At 35.9% G+C, this 21,759-nt stretch overlaps 1 pseudogene; it reads left to right on the top strand.

The window, feature by feature from the left end:
- The window catches only part of LOC100726081 (tRNA (cytosine(34)-C(5))-methyltransferase, mitochondrial-like), a 64,103-nt pseudogene that overhangs the window by 41,619 nt on the left and 725 nt on the right, over positions 1-21,759 (top strand).

Below are 21,759 nucleotides of genomic sequence, written 5' to 3'. Positions count from 1 at the left end.
CAGCAGTGCAGTGCCTGCCTGGCAAGCGCAAGGCTCTGAGGTGCGTTGCCGGTACTGAAAAACAAAATAGCAAAAAAAAAAAAAGAGTTTTATGTAATCCACAAGCAGAGTCTTCTTAACAGAGCTGTTTTGCATCTCTGCTTCCAAATTCCCCAGATTTTTCCTAACCTTTCTGTCATTAACAAGTACTAATGTTTTAAAATCTTCCAGCTACTTTAGAGTTATAAACATTCTTAGCATGCGATCTGTCTTCCAAGATACCATAGATAGTGATTTTAGTAAACATTTTGCTATAGAATAATAAAGGTCTTTGGATATATCAAGTTCACCAGAGAAAGTATGTCTCAGTGTTGGAAGAGGGTGTATGAATTTTATGAATTGGCTTAGGCAGTTTTAGAGGCAGCAGACTAGAGGCTGAGCCAGCAGACTAGAGGTCTAGGGAAGAGCCTTTCAGGTGGGAAGGCCATGTGCTGGAGAATTCCACTTCCAGTGGTATTTTGTTATATTCAGTCTTATCTGACTGGAGGAGGCCTACCCATTGTGAAATACAATCTGTTTTATCTGGTCTGTTAATGCAAATGTTAATCTCATCACAAATATCCTCACAGACACACTCAGAATAATATGTGACCACATATCTGGGCTTCATTGTTGAACATAAAATTAAGCTATTACACTGGCTTTCTAACCTGTACTGTTTGTTATCTTGCCCCATATTACCTGCCAACTAAGCCAGGTCTACATTATAGATACCATTTAAACAACCCCACATGTGGTACGAAAGTCAGTATTGGTGATTTTACTTCTAATACAACAACAACCAAAAAGGAGGCTCAAAATAATAGTGACTTGATAAAGTGTAACTCTGCTTCTCAGGGTTGTCCTGTCAGTCAGAAGATTGTGGAACTTTATAATCATCAGAGTCACAGTCCACACAGTGTTTAATCCACATTGCAACTAGTAGGAAGGAATAAAAAAAAAAGTATGTCTTGTGAGACTTCCACTTATATCTCATGGGTCAGCTAAATTATGTGCCTGTCTTCATTGTAAGGCACTTTAGGAAATTGGCCTTACCATGCCCAGTTAAAAATTCCATTACTACAGAAAGAAAAATAGATGCTGAAGACTAATTAGAAATGTCTGCTACACGTTGTAATAGACAAGCAAATCCACTAGTGAGAGAATCAGTTGAAATATTTTATAAGAGGTAGATGATGAAGATCTTATCTAAGTGAATAAGACAGAAATACAGATGTGGTTAGATTGAAAGATGTTGTCAATGGATAATTAATAGAATTTGCTGATTGGTTGGGCCTGGAGTTAGAAGGTGGTCAAGACCAGTTTGTTAAGAGCAGAAGCTGTCAAACCACATTGCTTAGATTTGAATCCTGGTTTGGATAACTCCTCCGTGACCCTGTACTAGTTACTTTCTTTTCTTAGTTTTCTTTTCTGCAAAGTAAGAATAATGACATGTCTGAAAATTAACTGAACAATGGAATGAAGTACATATGTAACATACCTGACTTTGGGCAAAAAGGTAAACAAATGATAAAGTTGTAGGTAGAACTAATATATGGAGAGGAAGAAAAAATACTTACATAAGAAGGCTAAACATAGATGAAAAAGAAAGAGCATGTTCCAGAAGACAAAGTAGGATAACCACTCAAGAACTTTGTGAATGGCTGAATCAAGTAGTATGGTAAGATGAAGACCAGCAGTACATGTGCACTGAATTATAATGTACACTGGATGTGTACATGTTTCTCATAAGCTTCTGAGGAAAATGAATATTTTATCCCTTTATAATTAAATATGATTGAATTACTAGGTTATTTGGACTAATGATATAGTTATTATGAAGAGGAATCATTACTTCAGATTATTTGGAATTTTAGTAAAGGACTACTTTTGAGTTTCTAACTGCTGGTTCTAATTTGTTAATATTCTTCAAAACTGCCATTTAAGCGTCAGTAGAGACAAACATTTCTCAGCATAAAGCATTTGTTTTCATTCACTTTATTATTAAATGCTGTGCAGCAGTACTTTATAGGTGAGGGTTTCATACTGTATAAAAAAACAGGTAGCTAATATTCTCAGATTGTTGCTTTAAACCTGTTAATTCTTAGGTGTTTTTTTTTTTTTTTTTTGTTAAGAATACTTAAAGGTGTATATATAATTGTTCTTTATCTTTATTGACTATTTGGGGCAATTGGAGTGAGAAAAGGTGTACACTGGCATCCTAGGTCTTATTGCCCCAGACGCCATACTTATTTTAGCAGCTGTAGTGCTTGCTGCAGGGTAAATAGCAGTGTTTAGGTTGTACTCCTTCTGGCATGAGATTGGATGGTAGTCTTTGTGCTGCAATAATTAACCATGTAACTTCAGGCGAGTAGAGTTTGTGATCCTTCACTTGATAAATCAGGGAAGGCTGTTTACCTTGTACACTTACCTCATAAGGTTTTATGAGACTGTGTGTGGAGTGCTCGTTAAGCACCAAATAAAAATGAAGTGTCTTTATTAATTAGGCTGGTCACACGTCCTTTGCTCAGTTAACACAGCAATCAACATTGTTTGATTCGTGAACCAAATCTCCATTCCCATTTATTCTGCAACATTCTACTCTAAGCATCAAGAATTTCCTTATGAAGAGTATAGTGCCTGTCCATTATATTCCCTTCCCCTGAAGTGCAGCTTTTCACCTTGTAAATTTAGTTTACTTGTTATTTGGACAGTGAGTTAAGACTGGCAATACCTATTATACATTTTTCACATTGTTAATTGTAACATTGTTTTGCTTGTGAAGTAACATGCAGGTAGCCTTATAATGTAGTCTGATAGAGGGCCTCTAAAATAGTAATTGAATATTAAATGTTAAAATAAGCCAATTACAGCATTGAGCTCCTATTGTTCTTTCAAATATTTAACATTATTATACTTGGTTGGTTTTGAAAAATGTACATTGCCAGAGTTTCTAAGATGAGGAGGGAATCTTACTAACTTTTTGACATTCGGGAAGTCAAGTCTGTTTCCACTTGATTGCTTCCCTCTGCCCATATTCAACTCCAACTGTACCTTACTTTTCCCTTGATACAAGAACATGAATAAACATGAAGAAAAAATTTATTAGTCATAATATTGTTTAGCTATAATTTTAATTTTTCAAGAGTATAGACATCTCTGATTTCTTTACTTTAGCACTAGAAATTATAGTTAAGACAAGGGAAATAACTTCAAACACTGTTATAAGGATGACATAAATGAAATTATCTCCATGAGTAATTAATAAAAGGGAAAAAAGTCATTTCCTGTGCTTTGGTCAAAAGATGGCACTGTTGCTGTTTTTTCTTATATTTTGGGCTTAGTCCTTTTTGAATACAGAAAGCAGATAAATTTAGTGTTCTAATTAACACTGACTCTTCTAACAGAATGCCAAATATTCTAATCAAGCACCAAAAGAATAGAATGAAAATGGGGAATTTGTATTTTTAAAAAATGGGTAAGGGGCCTTAATGGCTATTTATAAGAATAATATTTTGTGAGATTCAGAGATTTGCCATGAGAAAAAAATAGGGCATCTTACATCACATTTTAAGTTTTAATTAAGTTTTGAGTTGCCTTCTCTATGAAACTTTGTACCTATTCGAAGACATTTTTGTTTTTAAGTGTTATATTTTGTTTTAGATTGTCAAGATCACTGAATTTAAACTGTCATAAAAGCAATATTTTTCCTTGGAAGTACTAAATTCAGATGATCATTTTTATTTTCTTTGTACATTGTAGTTCACTTATTAATAGTTGAAAGCCTGTGTGGTCTAGTCTGGAAGTGACAAAGTGGCCTCTCTTTTGTGTGGAGAAAGCAACACTTTCTCACCTTATTTCTGAGCTAGTATCTTAAATAGCTCTTGAAGGTTGGTCCTCTACTTTCCTTTAGGTAGATCTTTCAAGGACAGGAAACTACAGTGAAAAGAAAGTCATTTAATTTGGAGAAAGATAAAATGAATGCCTTGAAAGTAGACTTTATTATTGATGCATGAAGTATTTTTTAAAAAAAAATGCAAACACAATTTAAAACACTATTTGAGATCAATGGGAAGGAGCCCTTGGTGTACTGAGAGAGGACAAAATAATCAGTCTTTCTTCTTACCTTATATCATAATGAAGAAACACTATGGCATGCAGACTGCTGAGTAGTGGATTTAACTGTGTGGTGGTGGTGGTGGTGGTGTGTGGGTGTGTGTGTGTGGTAACTATCCAATGAAAAGTCTCATGCATACTAGGTAGGTACTCTACAGCCATATCCCTTCAGGTCCTCTGATATTTCTTAAAGTTTAGATATTCTGTAGAAATTTGCAATGAAGTTAACTTGAATCTAAAAGCCCAGCATCTTATTCAAAGCCTTTGAGGCCAGATGTATTTTAGAATTCAGAATTTGGGGGGGGGGGCATAAAACCAATATAGTGTATATCATATTCAGTATATGAAATAACCCTTTTCCTCCAGTGGGGTCTAGAGCAAGACTGTAACCCAGTGTATCAATACTTTCTTAGCAAAACATGAGTAGCATATCATATAGAGTGTATTAGTGAGCAGTTTGTTGGTAGGACTAAATACTTGATACTTGATACTTGCTTAAAGAATGAAGTGGTATATTTGACTCACAGTTTAAATCTTAAGATTCATGTTATGCAGGCTCTAGCTCAGAAATGTTATGGTGGAATGATCTGATGAAGGAAAGCTGCTTAGTTAATTGTGGACTGGAGGTAGAGCAAGAGAACAGTGCCAGAGAGGAAAAAGCCAGAGATATATACAGGACCCAGGGTCACACCTCTGTAACCTGTCTAGAAATGTGCTTTACTTATCTCCCAAAACAACTGAGTTGCAATCCAGTTTAACAGTTACATGTGGTAAGTTGACCATAAATAACCTGTGTCAGTTTAGATTAGATTTTGAGGCCACATGAACCTGCCAGGAATTTCAAACAAAAACTGTAGATTTCAGTGTTTTTTGGATATCACAATGAAGTAAAAGAAATAGAAGATCTGAAGTACTTTTCAAGTGTGCACTGAATGGCTAAAAAGCTACTGAGCATTTTTGTGTTTCTAAATTTGGAAAAATTTAGAAACAGATTATTTTATGTTTTTCTTGTAAGAATGTGTTTTGTTTCATTTTGTTTTCAGCAGCTTTATCAGTTAGATGATTCAAGTACAAAATTCATCTTAGTCTATTCCATAATAGCTGAAATCAGCCAAATATTTGGAAACATTCTAGTAGCTCATATCTGCCAAAAGGAACAGGGTACCTAGAATAGGTGTAGCTGTTAGTCAGTAGTACTTGGAATAAAAGCATTTCCCACTATATTTTAATCAAGATCAGTTTTGCTTCCCACCTCAGTGTTATAAGCTACACATTTCAACACTTGTGTAGGAGGCTTCTGAGGAGAATATGTGTTTCAGGGAAATGGTGGAGGGTTTATGTGACATAGCAGTCCTGCTTCCTTTCGAAGTACTTCTCCAAGGTTTGTATGATAGTTGGAAATTGTGTATGAAATAAAATATACAACCCAAATTATTTTCATTAGTTCTCATTTGGATTTTAGAAATGTACACAGATAATAAAAGTTTCAGGAATTAGACTAGAAGTCTACCTAATCTGATCATGAACTGTTATATCTTAGTCCTAGGCTGCTTTGAAACTCATCAAATTTCCTGCTCCATACATTTTTGTTACGTCAGTACTGGTTGCTTGTTTGTTACTTTTATGTGGAAGCCATAACTTACTTATGTCAGTTGTCTTCAGCCACAACAATTTGTTTGATACTCATAGTTGTTGGTACTCATTATGTCTTTCAGAACTGAATACTGAGGTACCACTGTAGTACTTTTGCCTCTGCTACAGTTAGTCATAATGTTTTTAAACATCTGCTTAGAAGCTTACATTGCTACTATTCAAAATGAATATCACCAGTCTTAATGCAACTTGGTTTGTAGTAATTCATACAATGTGGTTATAGTACCAAGGACTAATACCAGATTTCTCAGGATTTTGTTTAACCATGAAACTTAAGAGACATTAAGAAGACAAGGGGGGAAAACCCACTCAAGGACCCCTTCTGTCTCTCAGAAGCTGTCTTTCTCTCAGTAAATATATTTTTCTCTTAAACTCCATTGTTCCCAATATTCATTCTTTGATTTTAGAGAACACAAGCTTGTACTGGGTATGTAGTAGGTTGGGAGTTTTGTTCTCCTATATCCTTTGCAGTTCAAGGTCATTGGATAGAGTTAAGAGTTTGCTTTTGTTTCATAGACTCTGGTCTGAGACATGTTTATGCAACAATTAAAAAAAATTTTTTTATTTAAAGAGAAAGAAAAAAACAGAAAAAAGGATAGAAACAATACAGAATTTCAGAAAAATAAACAGTAAGAAATCACCAGTTGATAAATTACATACCGTCATCTTAGAAATAGTTGCTTGAGTTTAAATTAAAGCATACAAAGTGATATTCAAATAATGACACTACAAACAGTTCTGCTCAACAATCCAACAAGAACTTAGTAATATGGTTATCAATCCTACACACTTGTCATTTTGTCTTAAAGAGTGTAAGATTAAACAGAACAAAACAGAACAAAACAGTTTATAAGGAAACAATTTAAAGAAACACAGATTTCAAAGCAAGTCCACTGGAGATCTTCACTGTCTATCTTGTTTTCTCTAGTTTTCTTCCAAATAGTTGTCCCCATCTTCACACACATTGAATATATACTGAACATTATAGAACTAATCAAATCATTACAGGATGATGAAGGCTTTTTAGGTCTTCAAGACCTGATTTTGGGGAAGTCAGTAATGACTACCATAATGTTTCTCAGTCTCTTTGTGGTAGCTATCTTTATCTTTACATATGCTGAAATTGAACATAAGAGGCTAGACTAATACCACACTGAACAGTGAGTGATAGTAGATTTTATATCATAGATACTAGATTTTATATCATAATGCTACAGAATTAGCATTAGGTTTCTTAGTGTCTCTTCTTCTTCAGAGTATCTGTTCATTGCATCATGTATTATATAATCCATTCCCGTAAATAGTTTAGAAATTCTAAATAGTTTAGACATTCTTTCCGTTCTTCTCTACATGTATATCTATCCTTTCTGTATTATAGGGAAAAACAGATTAAAACAAAATAAATTCCTAGAAAAACATGAAACGAAAAAAGACATATAGGACCACAATATTAGGTGATCTACAGTAGTTATTATGCTTTCTCTTGTTATTTTCAATAGAATTGTCCACATCACCAGGTAAAATATAATTGAACATAACATTACAAAGCTATTTTAATAAAAATACAACTTTAAAGACATTGTAGGACTTGAACGCAGTTAATAATCAAAACCAGAATGGATATCTTTTACATCTTGTCATCTTCAGAGTAGTTGCCTCTACTCTTAGACTTGATACTAACAAGCATACCAAATTTTAATAAAATCCGTTGAGGCTAAACAGCGGGCTAACAAACTAGCTTCAAATAAGATCAGTCATAGTAAGACAATGTAAGTAATACAGGATTTTAGTTTAAGTTAATAGGAAATTAAGGACAGTTACCATGATATATAACCTGCTATTTTTGGGTTAGCTGTCTGTGCCCTCAACTCTAATATGAGTAGACAGACCGGAACAAAATATAATCAAACTAAACAGCGATAAGACTACTGTGACTTTTAAATCTCAGTACACTATTAACAATGTCCTCTGTCTCCTTTTTTAGACAATTTTCTCTTTCTTAGGGTGCTTTGTATATTTTAGGCCACACTAGCTCTATAGTTTTTAGATTAGAGGGCCAACTTGTTATCTATCTGAGTGTTGCTAAACCTTTTTACCCCTGAGCTTGATCTTGAGCTGTACTCCTTTACTTACTAAAGTCACAAGGTTTTTCTTCCCTCCAGCTGTGTAGTTCTACATTGCCCAAAAGTGTCATAGCTTTTCAATCTATTGCAGCTGCTGGACAAGTTGTCCATATTTCTTTCTGGTTTCCTGTCATATGTAGCATTGTTTTGTCATCTTTGACTCTCAGGTGATAAACCCTCTTTTAGGTTGAGTTTATTTCCTATTCAGAGCATCTTGATGGATTCTGCCTCCTAATCTAATCTGCCTGTTTCTATTTTTTGTTAGTGTATTAGGGTTATCTATATTAAAGATTATAGCTTGCCATCTCTGCCTCATCTCTTCTATTCTATTCTTCTGCTATTATTTGTGCACTTTACTCCTTCACTCCACTGTCTGCCCCATTCATTGAGGCTTCTCTGTCACTGTTGCTAGATCTTGGTATTTTCTTCTCTCTCTCTCTCTCTCTCTCTCTCTCTCTCTCTCTCTCTCTCTGTCTCTCTCTCTCTCTCTGTCTCTCTCTGTCTCTGTCTCTCTGTCTCTGTCTCTGTCTCTCTCTGTCTCTCTCTCTGTCTCTGTCTCTCTCTCTCTCTCTCTCTCTCATGTCCTTCAGTATTTTTTGTAGAGTTGGGTTGGTGGCCATGAACTCCTACAGTTCCTCCTTGTCTTGGAAATGTCTTCTTCTCCTTAATTTTGAGAGAGAGTTTTTCTGGGTACATCAGTCTTGGTTGGAGGTTATTTTATTTCAGGGCTTGGGCTATTTTCCCCAGGCTCTTCTCGATTTGAGAGTTTGAATTGATAAGTCTGTCATTATTTTGATAATTTTTCCATTGTAGGTAATCTGCTTCTTTTCTCTGGATGCTTTTAATATTATGTTCTTGTGGTGGATTTCTGGAATCCTTATTATTATATGACTGGGTGTAGAACTGTTTTGGTTGTGGGTGGCTGGAGTTTTGTATGCCTCATTTATATGGATATCATTTCTTTTTCCTATGCTTGGGAACTTTTCTTTAATTATTTCTGTGAATAGTCTTTTTAGTTCATTTGTAGTTATTCCTGCTTCTTTGCTAACATTTTTTATTCATAAGTTATAAATCATCTTGTCGTCTTCTAGCCTTTGAATTGTTTCTTCCTGGTGCCTTGTTATTTTTAAGAGATCTTTTCTTTCACAATTACACACCATAAATCTCTCTTCAAGTTTCAAAAGGCTAACTTTAGTTTCTGTCAGGCATTTTGCCAGCTTTCAATGGAGTTTTTAGTTTCTTGGTAATCTCTTTGGATCTGTTTCATGTATTCTAGATTGTGTTTATAGTCTTCATCAAAGGTTTCCTTTTCTGATATCCTCTGTTCTTCCATCTGTGTTCTCTTGGGAGGGGCTTACCATTTCTTTAATTAATCTTTTTATATCTTGCCTCACTTGGGTCAGAAATACAGTTTTAAATTTGTCTATGAGTTCACGAAGGTATTTCTTTATGTCTGCTGACGCTGTGTCTAATATTGCATGATTACTGCACTGGTTCTTTTCTGTATTTACCTCTCCTGGGATTGTTTTCCAGGGTCAGTGGCTGGAGGTTTTTTTATTTTCTGGCTCTTGTCATGTTTCTGGTTTCTTTCCTACAAGTATGTCTGGGGAGTCTCTGGCCCTCTCCATATTGCTTAGTGTCTTTCTGAAAAGTGCTGTCTGGATTTTTGCTGCCCTCTCCAATTTGCTGTTATCTGAGGTATCTTAAACTCCCTCCCAGAGGCTTGGGATGGTACAGGGACACTCACCCCAGGCTGCCCTGTCCAGAGTTCAGGGCGCAGACAGGCAAGCCAATTCCCCAAAGCTTTGGAGCACGGCAGGAAATCGGAAAGTTCTGGTTCTGTATTTTTGATTATTGTGTGAACAGGTGTTTTCAGCAGCAGATTCTCTGGACTTCATTCATGATGGTGGTTCCATGGAGCTCCGGCTGCACAGCCCTGGCAGTGACAAAGACACACTCACCTGCCCAGGGACCTTGGGGGTGCTCTGGCAGTGGGGGCCAACTCAGTGCTGGCACCGCGGGCTCGGGTCCTCACAAGAGCAGCAAGGATGCAGGCTGCAGTGCATCCCAGCAGGTCCAGTCCCACACCACGATGCAGCAATGTTCCCTCCTCCTCGAACCCTCCAGGGTGCGGCCCAGATCAAGGAAGGCAGCAGAGGCAGTGGAGGCGGGGGCAGACAGTGTGCACTGAGTCACTCTGTTCCTCTAGCCTTCTGTGGGCCCACGGCCGACAAATTTGGAGGCGGCAGCTGGAGCATAGCAGCGCTGGGATGGCCTGTCTCACTGGTGGCCCAGAGGCACTCAGGGCTGCATGGTGGCATGGGTGGCCAGGACTGTATGTTTGATTAATTTTTTCTCACCTTAGTTTCTTCTTGGGATGAGAGAATTCCTCTCCCTCTGTTTAGGATTCCCCACATTGTATTATGTTGAATTCTAAGTTGACTATCTCAGGGAACCTCTGTAGCCAGCTATTATCTATCCAACATCTTTCTAGGTAACAAATTTTTATGCTTCAAATTTTGCTTTTTCTTTGCCCATTGCTTATTAATTGTTTGTGATTTGTCTTTGCCTACTGCTTATAATTGCTTTGTCTCTTACATAGTTTTGTTAAAATGGTGATATATCTAAGTTAAAACATGGAACGCTTATAAAGTTTTGTTCTTATACATGTTACATTTAAACTAGTGGTTAAATTTACTGGTACTCCTTGCTTGACTTTTTTAGACAATAGTACTACAGAGAATAATGTTAGAACACCTGTGGTAGACTTTTAATATAAACTTCTGTAAAATGCATTTTAAATAAAATCTAGTTCAGATCTCAAGACAAAAGACCAAGCAAATGCAGCCACATCCTAAGGGTTGATATTCTAAGTGGCTTTCTATCACTCTGAGGAAGTCAGGAGTCACCATTCCAACCCCCTACAGGAAGAGTCACTGTTCTTTAAGCATGCTGGCTTGCCATATGACTCCCTTCCCCATTAGTCCCCAATTTAATCAGTTTTACCTGAGCAATTAATATTATTGGTTGACCATAGTTCTCTCCTATCTTTTTTGTGAGTTCCTATTTTAGACCCCCTCACCTTGTGGTTTTGTTCTATAAAATCCCGTAGAAAAGAAGAGTCTTTGGCAACCCACTCCGGAACCCTTCTGTCTCTCAGGAACCCCATTCTTCCTCTCAATAAATATGTTCTTCTTTTGAAACGAACAAAAAAGACAAGGTGCCACCGCTTATTTAGAGAAAGCTAGAAGAGAATACCATTATACCAAAATGGACATTGCTTAGTTTACTTTTCTTTTATTTAGAAAAGAAGAATAATAGCTGCAAAGAAAATAAATTTATAAACCTTTGGGAATGTTTTTGCCTTCTACTTAACCTGAAATCCAACTTAGATTCTTTTGTGGTCTAATCCTCCCTTTTCTTTTTATATGGTCAAAACATACGCCAGGATTTTATTTTTAATTTTAAAGAGAAGAAAACCTAACAAAGTAAAAAACAGCATACAGCCAATCAAAACAAAAACAGTGAAAGTGGTATAAAACTTCAAAGTAGGATAATAGGATAACAATGGCTACAGTAATATATCTTATCTTCAAAATAGTTGTCTGTACCATCAGACATGGTAAAATTAAATAAAACAAAACAGACCAAAACCAATCTAAACAGAGCATTAAATAAAATAAGAAATCAGAACAAAACAAAACAGTGAGAACAATATTGGATTAAAAAAAACAAGAAATCCCCTATGTTTGCTATATTGTATCCTCCTAGTAGATACTCAGACTACCAGCCTTAGGCTTTCACATCAGTCAAACAATACAAGCATTTAGTTGTTTTTTTTTACTTCAGTTGCTATCAACTCAGCCTGCCAGCTGGTTGCTTATGTGGTTGGGATTGACTCTCAGCCCATGTACTAGTTGGCTCAAAGGAAAGGCAAACTGTCTTGTCTCTTCCTTGGCCCAGCATGGTTTGCATGGCTCATGAGAAGGACAAACTGGTTTGCCTCCCTTCCTGGGCCCAGCATGGTATCCACAGCTCATGGGAAGGGAGAATTGGCTTCTTCTTGTACTCATCTCAGATCCAGTAGACCCACAGGAAGGACAAACTGGCTTGTCTCTCTTCCTGGACCCTGCATGGTTTGTGTGGCTTAGAAATTGGCTTCTTGTTGTACTCCTCCCAAAATGAGCATGGCTTCTCTAGGACTTATTACTGAAATAATCTCTAACTTCTTTTTTTCAGTAGTTTCTCACTGGGTTTGTGAGATAAGGTTTATCTTTTCTGTTCCCATTGACTCATTTTTCACCCTATTAGATACTAGATATCTCACTAACTGCTAAATGAGATGAAATTTATGATATGCACACAATTATTTTGAAAAATTCATTTAAAAGTATATGTGAATTGCTATTCAAGCATTGTAAACACTATTTTAGTGGGCAGGGTCCTGCATATTTAGGTACTTAAATTTTAGGAACATGTTATTTTCCCTTAAAGTATTGTAAAACACATCTTTTTAATTTGTAATGGAAACCAGTACCCAAAGTATTATCTTTTAATTCATTGAGCTCTAATTATTGCTGAATGTTCTAGCATTAAATAAAACTGGCTCTCCATTGTTACTTATATATGAAAAGTGAAGAATCTCTCATGTGTATCATATTGATAAGTTCTAATTATAGAGATAGTTTTGTACTTGCTGCAAAACTAATGGTGTAACTCAATATATACTCAATTCATTAGAAAAATGTCTTCTATGACATAATTCTAAGTGTAAAAATATCTTAGCTATAAACCGTGGCATGAGTTTTTTCAGGCTGCTTGCCTTTCATGATCTTTGAATATAAACTGATGGTACTTTTGAAATCTGTAAGTACTAGAAACTAAAGAGTAAAAATGATTTTAGACAATCATCTATAATAAACAGCAGCTACCATTTGACAAGAATCACTACCACTTTGCTATAGGGTTTTGAGATTAAAAAACAAGTTTTGTAAAAAGAAAAGAAAAAGGAGAAGGAAGGAGGGTTGGAGGGAAGAAGAGAAATGAAGGGAGATAAAGGAGAAAGGAGTAAGCCTTTAATCACTACACAAAATTTCCCTATTTATAAATTAATGTGAATAGTTAAGTTTTACCAACCTAATTTTAGAAAGATAAGTTATAAATGTTGGAATGAAAGCAAAGCAGAAGAATTATCCAGCATTGGCAACATTATAGAAATTAATTTTAAATTTACATCACACCCAGAACAATATTGTTTTTAAATGATGAGACTTCTGTATACTTTGTGCATCTCTAATGAGAGAAAAAGATCATGCTTTTAAGGTTGGTTTTGCTAATTGTGGAACTAAGATCAAAGTAAGAATTTAAAGATCTTTGATGTAATGGATGATGAAAGACAGAGACCACTCAACAGACTTTTGCGAAGGCAATGAGGTATAAAGTTTGGCTGCAGCAGATGGAGGCTGAAAAGACCATCCGTGGGAAACAAAGAGAAGCAAACTTTTTTGTAGGGCTTGAAATAAGGCAAGGGATGTTAGGTGAGAAAGTCTGACCGAACATCAGTAGTCAGTGTCCTCAGAGTGTCTGGTGCCTCGGTGGTCAAACTCCTCAGTATTTCTGGTATAAATGTATGAATGTTATCATAAAGATATCATGGCACTTGGGAAGTTCCATGCTGCAATTTATCTCTTCTTTTACAAATTCTGTGTTTGCCCAGAGCAACAGCACCAGTGCTGAGGTGGGTTTTCTTTGAGAGAGTGGTGGTGGTGAAGAACAGATTGCATGCTGAGAAGGTCCTGCTGGAGTGGAGCCTGATATTTGCATTTACACAATAATGTACCTTTTTTTTTTTTTTTTTTTACAGATCTTATGTTGCTAAGACCAGTAGAAATTGATACAAAATAAGAATACACATATATTCCACACATGTTCTAGGAAAATCAGCATACATCTTAGTGTGTAAAACAAACAACAAAAATAGCTAATATCAGGTGCATGCTGTTTCTTACTGCTGTAACAAACTGTGACACACTTTATGAAGCTTAACAGAAGATTAGTACCTTTATCCTTCTAAAAATTAGAAGTAGAAAATGTATTTCACAAAATTAAAACCAAGGTGCTTGCAGACTGTTCCTTCTGGAAGCTCTAGGGCAGTGGTGGCAAACCAATGGCATGTGTGGCTGTTTGTTACCATTGAAAGCTCCAAAAGTTTTACCATCATTGTTCTGTGAGAATGTTTTTTCCTCTTTAGCTTCCAAAACAGCCTGCAAGCCTTGGCTCTTTCTTTTTAGCCATCAGTCCTGTCCCTCCAACTTTAACTTCTGTAACCACATCTCTGTTTTCATCACCCTGTCTCTTTTTGTTTATATGGACCTTTGTGATTATAGCAGGTTCACTGTCGGATACTGTAGGACGATCTGCACATCTGAGGATATTTAATTTAGTCATATCTCCAGATACCTTTTGCCTTGCAATATGACATGCTTATAGATTCTGGGGATTAGGATGTAGGCATTATTATTTTTACAATGGGTGGCACCTTACAGGCACATCTTCAGTGTTCAGCTAAAGTGGGCCATTTTTATTTCTGGGGGATGTTTAGAAGATAGTAATAAGTGAAGAAATACATTTTAAAAGTTTTTTTGAGACTTTTAGAGACTACTCTGCATTTCTCCCTTGTATATCTCAGTGCAATACAATGATACTTTTATTTTCATGTTGTCAACATTGATAATATAAAGAGACTTTATAATCTGTTCTGAAACATTACTAATATTAGTCTATAGAATGATGCTGACAGGTAAATAAGCCTTCAGTCATCAGCACCCAAAAAATATTTAATCAATAAATGAATACATAGGAAGTCTGGAATTCTAGATACTGTTAAATTTAGTTATCTAGACTCTCAGGGAATAAGTTTTCTATATAGGTTATCTTTAACAATCAAAATTGCAAAACATAAAAATAAATAACTGGCCTCTGTGGGAAAGTTTGGATGTTTATCCTACTGTGGAATCTCCCTTTTCATTTATATTACAGAAATAAATTTCACAGGGAAAAAATAAAAATATGAGTGAACTTGTAGTTACCGAGCAGTTTTCCATACAAGTCTTCTGGGTCTTCCTCCAGTCTTCCTCCTCAGAAGCAACTACAGTGGAGTCTTGGTCTACTAACCTCATTTGTTCTATAAGTTTGGAAAGCATAGGCATTTTTATGTTTATGTGGTTATGTTTGTTACCAGAGGTGGAGTTTGCAAACAAAAAATTTTGTGAAACAATAACAAATTATTTGCAAACAAAAGCATTTGGGGACCAATGTAAAATGTTGAACTTGTAATTACAGTGCTTCTGTTCTTCATTTATTTTCCAGGTTACTCCCAACACTCTTAACATGTTTACCAACAAACATTTACTGACCACTTGTAGAACTTATCTCATTTGTACATCCCGCACCCTTAATTCCCACAGAAATTCCTGTTTCTCCCTCCATCTGATCTGTACAATTAATACTGTATACTTAGACCTAAATTTCTTACTATTTTAGTGATGTAAAAATTCTCTTAAGTATACATCAGCCTTTTGTTTTCTTCTTAACAGTAACCAGGGAATATCTCTTGGTTTCTCTGTAAAATGAGATTATTTTATGCCCATCCTGCCTTCTGTCCCTCCCTCCCTTCATCTTCTTGGTACCTTATAATGACACTTTCACGTTCATGTTGTCAAAGTTGATAGTATGAATTCTGAGATTTTATAATTTCTTTTGAGACATTATTAATGCCAGTCTAAGAAAGGGTGCTGAATATTTCAGACCAATAAGTGGTACATGCTGTTCAATTCTATAAATATTGTTCACTAGAAAAGAGTAATGTGCTAAAATTAAATTTCCTTCTCTGTTGGTTTAGTGCTGTGATTGGAACACCAATGAAAGAAGAATTTTCCTAGAGCCAAGTTAGATAGAAAAATCAGGCCTTCTCCCAGTTACATATTCCAAATATTTACAGTACCCAGTCTTTACAGTTTTCTGTTTTCGGTCATTTCATCTATTTCCTTATATCCTTCTTTCTTCTTTATGAGCACCTCCCTCTCTTTGGGGTCAGGAACAGCTGACTTCTAGGCCTCCCTGTTGCTCTCATTCTGAGACTTTGCTGCTGCCTTCCCTGCTTTCCTCTGTTGCATCTACTGTTTTCTGAATCACATCTGTTGCTTCTTGTTCTATCTCCTCCTTTTCCTAGAGGTATAGTTTTTGAGTTACCAGATGTCTGTAAGTTTCTGTAGTCCTCTTAAATATTTATTTGATGAGTTGGATGTAAAAAGACATTTATTTATTTTTTAATCAGGATTTAGAGTATACTATTCCACTGCCATACTAATTCCTGAACCCTGTAACAGCCCGTTTTAGTGGTGACCCCATCCCTTCTGGGAACATTTAATATTTTCTCTTTATTCCTGAAGTTTTAAAATTTAACAGTGATGTGTCTGAGCACGGCTGTTTTTCATTCTTTATAAAGTTGAAGTTGTTGCAGTATTCTTCAGGACCCTCCACACCGCCTCCCCTCCTTGGGCTCTTCCTACCATTCCCTGGCTCACCTTCTTGGCCACTCTGGCTTCATTCCCTGTCCATGCTTCAGTCATCTCATTGAATGCTTTTTTATCAGACATCTGATTGTCTCAGACCCTTACATCAGTCAGGTTTTATTCAAATGTCACTTTCTGAAATGACTTTTATTTAAAATTGCAATCCCACATCATCGAAACACTTCTATTCCTTTTATCCTTCCTTTAATTTGTTTTATAGTCCCTGTTACAGAAATGACATACTAAATAAAAACATATGTGAACATACACACATGTGTGTCAATTAATGTGCCTGTGTATTTATATGTATATGTACATGTACATGTACATGTTATGTATATGTATATGAATATGAATATGTATATGTATATGTATATGTATATGTATATGTATATGTATATGTATATGTATATGTATATATTTTGTGTTAGTTTGCAGTAGTGACCGCAATATAATAAAATCTGGGTGGCTTAAACAATACTTTATTCCTGACAGTTCTCTTTTTTTAATTTTAAAGAGAAAAAAAGAAAACAGAATGAAACAAAGCAAATCAGAACAAGAAAATGCAAGCAACACAGCACTTTACAACAAAACAACTGGACATCAACAGTAGCTAACATAGTGTCTCTTTTCTTTGAAATAATTGAGTATACCTTAACACACAATAATATGAAACATAACAATATAGTAAAAAAAATTCAAAAGAATGAAAGCATTACAGGATTTCAAAACCAAATAACAGGAAATGAACAATGGCTGCTGTAATACCTCATTTTCTTCAAAAAATTTGTCTATACTATCACACATAATAAAATCAAATAAAACACAACACAATAGAACCAATCAAAACAGAAGAACAAAACATGGTAGGACTTCAAAACAAGATGATAGTAAATCATCAATAACTACCATAATTTCTTATTTTCTTCAAAATAGCATTCATACCATCTCACGTAATAAAATCAGACCAATGAATGAAAGCATTATAGGACTTCAAAACAATATAATAGGAAACCATGATTACCATAATATTTCCCATTATATTTAGAATAACTGCCCTTACTATCTGAAAGCATAATATGCAACAAAAGACAGAACAAACCCAAACCTAATAAAATTATGTAAACAATGCAAGAGTTCCAGATAAGACAATAGGAAATTGATAGTAGTCTCCACCTTTCCTTCCCTTTGCTCTTTTTAAAAATTTTATTTAAAGAAAGACTAAACAAAGCAGAACATGGGTAGAAATAATTCATACTTTCAAAGAAAGAATAAATAGTAATAAATCACTAGTTGATATTTACATATTGTCCTCTTACAAATAGTTATTCAAAGATACAAAAGTGGAACATATAAAGTGGGGTTTCAAACAGCAAGACTGCAAATGGTTCTGTTCAACAAAAAACCACTCTGAGGGGCTGGGATTTAGCTTAGCAGCATAAGCGCCTGCCTGGAAAGCGGGCAGTCATGAGTTCGATCCCTGGTACTGATAAAAAGGAAAAAGACAAAAAAAAAATTAAAAAAAAATCACTCTGAGCAAAGAATAATAGCATTGCTGGGTTTCACATTATGATACTCCTGGATCAGCACTGGGTACTGTAGTGTCTCTTTTTCTTCAAAGTATTTGTTCATTTCATCATGTGTCATAAGATCAGTTCTCATAGACTGTTTATTGGTTCTACGCATGCATGAGTCTTAACATGTATTTCTATCATTTCTATATTAGAGGGAGGGAAAAAACAAAGCAAGACAAAACAAAACATATTCCTATAAACACATGAAATGGAAAAGACATATAAGACTGCTATACAAGGATGAATTCCTTCTCTGCCTCATCTCTGCTATTCTATGATTCTGCTGTTATTTGTCCATTTTACTGCTTCATTCCACTGTCTGCCCAGTTCATTGAGGCTTCTCTGTCACTGTTGCTGGAATCCTGGTATTTTTTTTCTCTCTCTCTGGAATGTCCTTCGGTATTTTTTGTAGGGTTGGATTGGTGGCCATGAACTCCCACAGTTCCTCCTTGTCTTGGAAATATCTTATTTCTCCATTAATTTTGAGAGAGTTTTTCTGGGTACATAAATCTGGGTTGCAGGTTATTTTCTTTCAGGGCTTGGACTATTTTCCCCAGGCTCTTCTCAATTTGAGAGTTTGTGTTGATAAGTCTGTCGTTATTTTGATAATTTTTCCATTGTAGGTAATCTGCTTCTTTTCTCTGGATGCTTTTAATATTCTGTTCTTGTGGTGGATTTCTGGAATCTTGATTATTATATGTCTGGGCATAGATCTGTTTTGGTTGTAGGTGGCTGGAGTTCTATATGCCTCATTTATATGGATATCATTTCTTTTTCCTATGCTTTGGAAGTTTTCCTTAATTATTTCTATGAATAGTCTTTGTAGTTCATTTGTAGTTATTCCTGCTTCTTTGCTCACGTTTTTTATTCTTAAGTTATAAATCCTCTTCTCATCTTCTAGCCTTTGAATTGTTTCTTCCTGGATCCTTGTTATTTTTAAGAGATCTTTTCTTTCACAATCACACTCCATAAATCTCTCTTCAAGCTTAAAAAGGCTAACTTTAGTTTCTGTCAAGGCATTTTGCCAGCTTTCAATGGACTTTTTAGTTTCCTGGTAATCTCTTTGGATCTGTTTCATGTATTCTAGATTTTGTTTATATTCTTCATCAAATGTTTCCTTTTCTGATTTCCTCTGTTCTTCCATCTGTGTTCTCTTGGGAGGGGCTTATCATTTCTTTAATTAATCTTTTTATATCTTGCCTCACTTGGATTAGAATTTCAGTTTTAAGTTCATCTATGAGGTCAAGAATGTATTTCTTTATGTCTGCTGATGTTGTGCCTAATATTGCATGGTTACTGCACTGGTTCTCTTCTGTATTTACCTCTCCTGGGCTTATTTTCCCAGTATTAGCAGCTGGAGTTTTTTTTTTTTTTTTTTTTTTCTATCTCTTATCATGTTTCTGGTTTCTTTCAGACAGGTATGTTGTGGAGGTCCCTGACCCTCTCTGTATTGCTTATGGTTTTTCTAAAGCATTCTGACTGGGGTTTTGCTACCCTCTTCAATTTGCTATTATCTGAGGTACATGCAGGGATGATGCTGACTAGCATTCAGCCCCTGAGCTTGTCAACCTGCAAGTTCCTTCAGCAACGTAGCCTGTTCTTTGTGAATGTCACAGGGTCAGGACAGTTTCATCCCTGGCTATTGGGTCCCAACCAGGGGCATGGCTCAGCCCAAGCAGATACCACCAATCCTCTCTGGGCCAGGAGCAGCTGACTGACACCACTGCAGCACTGGGCTCTGCCCCACTCCAACATGTCCTCCAGCCAGCCTCCGTGGTGCCCAATCTCCAGCATTCACGAGTAATCAATGTGGTTCTCCATCTTGGCTCCACTCCACCTGCCCTTCTGCCAAGGGTCCAGGACTCACCAGTTTCCATGGCTTCAGTGTGGCCTTGAATCACCTGACTCCATGGCACTCCCAGCACAGTGTGGACTGGTCTCAGTGAGCGCATTGTGCTTCAGCACTCCACTCACATTTGTCCTTCCTCTTCCTATTTTTTTCACTTCAGTTTTCTCTTGGGTTCCTGAGAGTTCCTCTGTGCTCATCTGGCCCTCTACATGCTGTCAAATTCCAGTGTCTGAGCTGTTTTTCAGAGAGGCTCTCCACCCAGCGACCTAGCAAGCCACCATCTTCTCTAATGTATTTTCTGACAGTTCTGTGGGCTAGAAATTTGTAATAAAGATGTTGGCAATATTAATTTCTTCCAGAGGCTCTCTTCATGGCTTATAAATTGCTTATTGTTTTGGAGTCTTTACATAGTGCTTCCTCTGAAACTCTTGTGTCCAAATTTCTTCTTATAAGGATATCCCCATATTTGATTACTATCCCACTCTAAGCACTTAACTTTAGCTTAATTTTCCTCTTCACAGAACCTATCTTCAAATACATTCACATTCTGAAGTAGAGGGTATTTGAACTTCAAAATATGGATTTGGGGATAGGGTATCCCTTGACATTCTTATTTTTGCAGTCTGTCTTCCTATTAAAATGTAATCTTCATACTATGAGGAAGTTTTGTTGTTGATAGTGATTTATCCATTTATATATATCCAACACCTAGAACAGTACCTAGCATATAATGGACACTCAGCAGGTAAATAATGGATGCTAGCCCTTTAGTGAATTAGTTTAATCTGAAGGGTCATATTTTCTCATTATTCTTTTATTATTTAATTAATGTAGGTCTTCCTCAGATTCTCTGGGTTATCTTTTTACTTCTCTTAATTGAATTTTGGACCTATTGATAGATTATGTGTATCTTATTTTCAATCAGTCTCTTATTGTTTTGCTTTGAGGGTTGGGTTCTATGTTATCTTTCAAACAGTTCTGTAGAGTTTTGTTATTTTAGCAAATATGTGTGAAACTTCAAGTGCTTTTAGTCTTTTCTCATGGCATTCTGTTATTGTTTTATAGTTGTATATTTGAAGATCTTTCTGCAATTATTGGATCTTGTTTCTCTTATGTTCCCTAAACTTTTTAATTTAGGATAATTTTTATTGTTGTCTGTTATTTTGTTTGTGTTATTTCTTTTACACATTTATTAAGCATGTCTTATCCTTAACTATCTGGTAATCCTTGAATATACATTTTTATTTTATAATGAGACAATAAAGTACTAGAGGTTTATTTTAAAGGTGGTGACTTTTTCCTGATGATTTTATTCAATAACTTGGATGTAACTCTAGAGGCCCCTTCAGTGTACAATTCAGAGATTTTTGTTTTAAGGACCAACATGCACAGTGCCTGTCTTAGGTCACCCCAAATAATTTATTCCATTTTTTTAGTTAAAGATTGTTATGATTTGGATCTAAAATGTACCCGATGGACCAGCTGATGGGCTTGTGGGAAGTGACTGGACCATTAGGGTGCTAACTTCATCAAAAGATTAATGCACTGTTGAGTTCATAGCTAACTGGCTATTAAGAGTGAGACCTAGTTAAGAGGAGTGGGTAGTCATGGGGTAACCTGACCACAGGGCCTATCCAATCCTAGACCCCTCTCTTTGATTCTTTCATACTTTCTCTTTGCTTTCTACCTGCCATGAGGTGAGCAGCTTGCCTCTGCCACAGTCTTGCACTATAATGTGGGCCTCACTAAGGTCCTATAGGGAATGGAAGTTAGCTTTCAGCTAACTGAAAGCTCTATAACCCTGAGCAGAAATAATTTTTTTCTTCCTTTAAATTGCTTTATGAGGTATTTTG

The sequence above is a fragment of the Cavia porcellus genome, unplaced genomic scaffold, assembly GCF_034190915.1.
Source record: "Cavia porcellus strain 051 isolate PalLab524CR breed Dunkin Hartley unplaced genomic scaffold, mCavPor4.1 scaffold_15, whole genome shotgun sequence".
In the NCBI taxonomy this organism is placed as follows: Eukaryota; Metazoa; Chordata; class Mammalia; order Rodentia; family Caviidae; genus Cavia; species Cavia porcellus.
Note: the sequence above shows the minus strand (reverse complement) of the source record. Positions and strands in the feature narration are given on the sequence as shown.